Source organism: Engraulis encrasicolus, chromosome 4, assembly GCF_034702125.1.
Source record: "Engraulis encrasicolus isolate BLACKSEA-1 chromosome 4, IST_EnEncr_1.0, whole genome shotgun sequence".
NCBI lineage: Eukaryota > Metazoa > Chordata > Actinopteri > Clupeiformes > Engraulidae > Engraulis > Engraulis encrasicolus.
This window is the reverse complement of record NC_085860.1, coordinates 37,799,547-37,804,018: the sequence shown is the minus strand read 5'-3', so window position 1 is coordinate 37,804,018 and position 4,472 is coordinate 37,799,547.

The window sequence follows — 4,472 nt, the reverse complement described above, 5'->3', positions numbered from 1 at the left end:
CGTTTAATTGACAGACGCTTTCAGACTGCGCTCCAGTCGTTTCTCCTCTCCACCTGCTGCTTCAGCAGACCTACTAAATATGAAGTGTTTGCATGCTGAAAACATTAATCCCTCTGCCGTGGTAGGTGTTGTTTGAGTGCTTTTTCATAAGTGGTAGACTAAAGAGACGTTATTGTTTAAGGTGAGCATAGAGAGACATTATTGTGTGTGAGTAGGCTACCAGCCCGACATAGCCTACATTTCCTCACACATTGCATGGAACACATAGCCTAAACAACTTCCAGAAATCTTGCCTGTGCCATAATTGCAAAACATTCCGTGTGATTTGCATTTTGAAGATTGTCAAACTGAAACTGTCAATATCTAGTACTCTCACTGAATGTTTGTGTTGCAATCGCGCACATTTGCGACTCAGTGAGATATTCTCATGTCAAACGGTAATAATCCTCGCGGTTGTCGCGCTTGATTTTTTTGTTTTTTTTTGCAAACTGTCAGGTTTAGGCCAAATCGCCGTGTGCCAGTGCTGCAGGTTCTAGATTAGCCTGGCTCTCGCGAGACCCCAAGTGCTTCGTGCATCTTCGTTACACTTCGTGAGCTCGCACAGGGGTCTGGTTCAGCCTTGTCGAGCCCGAAGTCCTCGAGTAGAAAATAAACGTGCCCCGACCATTGGATAATGTCAATGAGCCCGCCTCTATGCCTAGATCCAATCATCGTGGAGTGAGGTGTTGACGGGTATGACGTAGCATCTTGCGCGACAACACTGTAGTGCTGCTAGCACACCCCACAGTCAGTGGCTAACACAACAACTGCGGCCTGCATACTGTATGAACTCAGCGATTTCAAGTGTTACCAAAACTACCAAGCATTCATTCTTTGAAAGAGGAACAGAAAACAAGGAATTAGTTGGTGGCAAGAACGTTCTCGCTCTTCTTCCAATGATCCACTGAAGGAGAATGAGCAGGTCTACAGCGCAGCGATGTTCAGTCCTCAACTGTTTACAGACCAACTTTAAGAGAGGTCTATGCCACATATAAATGGTGAGTGAAAACCTCTTGGTTGTTTCTAACGTGTTTTTGATGTGTGTGAAACTGACTGACATGGTAGGCTACAACTGTGAATGCCCCCATAGTGCCGGTAATTCAATATTGTACAAGCCTCATTTCCAGACCTCGCATGCTATGGTGACTGAGTGCTGTTGATCATAATATTATGCCAAGCACATTCAGACCAATTTGTTTATGCTAAGTTCGTGTTAAATTAAATGTACTATCCCCCGTGGTCGCTGTCAATGCAGCATGTCCCAAAACGTCTGCATGTGAGAGATGGAATGTTTATTTCACGACGACATTCTGACTTCAAACTCACCACGATGGCTTCCCCACAGATCTATACATATTGATATAGGTCTGTGGGCTTCCCCTTTTCACTTCTTGCCCTAGTTGTTAACCTGTTTCGATGGTAAAGACTAAACTAATCACAGATTTTGCATGGTTAAGACTTAAGAGACCCACTTCGCGTGGAAACAGAATTAACACAAGAGGGTACTGGAATAAAAACAGGCTGTGAGGCCTGTCACTCACCAGCTACTGGCAAGGACCCCAACTCTCCCTGTCAGCAGTAAATTTAAAACTAAGTAATAGTAGCCTACTGCTGTTCAGGTCTGAGCCTTAAATAGGTATGAATTAAAATGCAGATACTAGGCCTATAGAGTCTTTAGAATTACAGTTACCTTGTTTGCAGATTCTTTTTTAACATTATGTGTGTCGTTTTCAGGTAGGCACGTCATGGCATTGGCAGCGTCTGCTGGGATTGTCATCACAGACCGGGTCACCCAGCTGCTACACATGTACAGTGGAAATTGAATTAGGCTCTTCCCTCACTTGTACTGTTGTAAACCATCAAATGAACACTCTAGGTAGACAAGACAGTGAGTTCAGTAATGGCTGGCACACAGGGCATGTGCACCACAAGTTTGGAGCCAGCCAGGTCATACGTGTTGCACCTACCACAATTCCATTTCTTTGGTCTTCTGTGTTGAGCCGGTTTAGAAATTCGCCTGTACAACCACATGCGTATAGTCAGAATCTACACTACACTACCCCACCAAGATCTAGACGTTACTGAAAAGTTGGAAATGTTATCAGGGTCTGCTGACAGCTGTACAGAATATGTGTACTTAAATACCAGACGTGCCACTTTCATTATACAAAGCCTAATGAGGCAGCAGTCAACCACAGTCCTTACATTTGACATCAGTTACAAATAACCTATGGTTTTAAGGTACTTCATGCTACTGGTTGTGAGTGAGGCTTTTTGTGACTGACTCTCCCTAATGACAGATTCATAGACATAATGGAACATGTAACACAGCATTAGTTCAGAATCTAACCATCATCCATTGGGAACAAAGAAGTGGAATCTTGTCACAATATCGAATCGAATATTGAACAACAAATGGTGTAAATAATGGTGTACACAAGTAATTGGAACAAATGTAAATACAATTTTATTGTGAAAAGAAAACACTGTCTATTTTTTTTCTCAATGTACAGTAATGAAAGTGTAAATAATGACAAATAAGATATCAATTTATATATACACATTCTTTTTTCTTTTAAATATTGGTTACTGGCAATGTAGGAAACATAGCTTACAAAATGTAGCGTTCTTGGTGATAGGTTATGTATTGTACAAAATGAAAACCCAAATGGTGACACACTCCTGAAATGTTGTAAGTTCTTTAAGGAAAATGCCTTGACATCTTGTTCTGATATTTTGAAAGGCATGGAATCTGTGAGGGGATGTGCTGGGTCCTCTATGCTGTCGTTTCTTCATACACCTCCTGGCGTCAGACACAGGGAAATGAAGTATAAGAAGTATATTAGACAAACATTTCAGAAGGTTATGTGTGACAATTGTGGCTACATACAAGGTTTTGAACAAAAATAACACGGGAATTGATTGCAACACCTTTTAAAATATTTCTAGGTGACTTAAAGTTCATTAACAACAGGGTAGGCTACTTACTCTGTGTACAGAGTATTTTCCACCCACATGTTGCATTACTGCCCTTGTACATCACTTTGATCAAAAGCGTCTGTCAACTGTAATGTTATGAGGAGGAGTACAGTCTCTTAATGTAGAAATTAATGTAGGTTAAGGTGGATAGGGGTGCAGGACAGCACATATACTTTTCAGTTACTCTTACTAAGAATTCAAACATGTAACATTGGACACCTTCCAAGGCCACAGGTACAGGTGAGGTCAACAAGGGTCCTATTTACCTTGATAATAAGGTTCTCAGTCATTTCACATTCCCACCCTGATGAAAAAAACTAATTGTTTACACAAATGGGTTTTACACCCCTTAACAATACGGCTTTGCTTGCTTCAGTAATGTACTCTTTGCCTCTGCCCTACCAATGGATGTAATAAATCAGACATACCTTATATAACCGTGGGTCTTGGGTTACCTAATAATGGAGAGAGAGAGAGAGAGAGAGAGAGAGAGAGAGAGAGAGAGAGAGAGAGAGAGAGAGAAAAATCACCATTGATCAATTCACAATGGCACAGTGTGTGTGTGTGTGTGTGTGTCCCAGCTTATGACGGTGAGCACGATTAACTTCGTCGTCCGATCAACTAGGGATGGTCACCTACAACTTCTCGAAGTGCTTAGCACACTCAAGAATCGACTATTTGAAATTGACCACAGCTGAAGTGTTTGAGAATACAATCGCGCACAATAACAACGGAAAAAGTGCGACGGCATGCTCGTCTCGTCGAACCGTAATGCAGTTTCTAAAGTGTATAATAGAAACGCCCCATCCTGTCTTGTCTGACGTGAACAGCTCTTCATCATGCCATCCAAGTTAATCGGACCCGGAGTTAATCGTGCACACCGGGAGTAGTTAATGCTGGCTGGCAATTTTTGTAGGAATAACATTTTATCGGTAATCATTTTCAGCGAAATACACATACTTGATTAAGTTGTATTCATCAACACATGTCACGTTGGTTGTGCAGGCAAGCAGACGTCCATTTTGTCTGCAATATTTATCACCCCGTCAGAAACTGACAAACCCATGCCCATGATGTGTTCACTAACAGAAAATATAGCCATTTCAAGACATCTAACTTACCATATCTTTGTTGTGATTTATCTGATGCAAACGATGGCACCAAATGAGTAGGCGCAGAGGTAGTCTAACAAGTAGGCGGTCCTCCTCCATTGGTGCTAGGGGCTGGTAGCATGCCGCTGTTTGGACAGTGCAGACAGAGTATTCGTGCACTATGTCGGATTGCCAACCAAAATCCACCGATGCCTTGTGTATTTTGTAACCGTCAGTGGTCAGATGTCGGACACAGGTGGCATACCACAGGCGGCTTGCCGTTCAAACGCGACCAATGATCCACTATACACATGCTAGCTGGACTGGAACTACTGTCAACATGCTAACTGCTCTGTTGTGGCT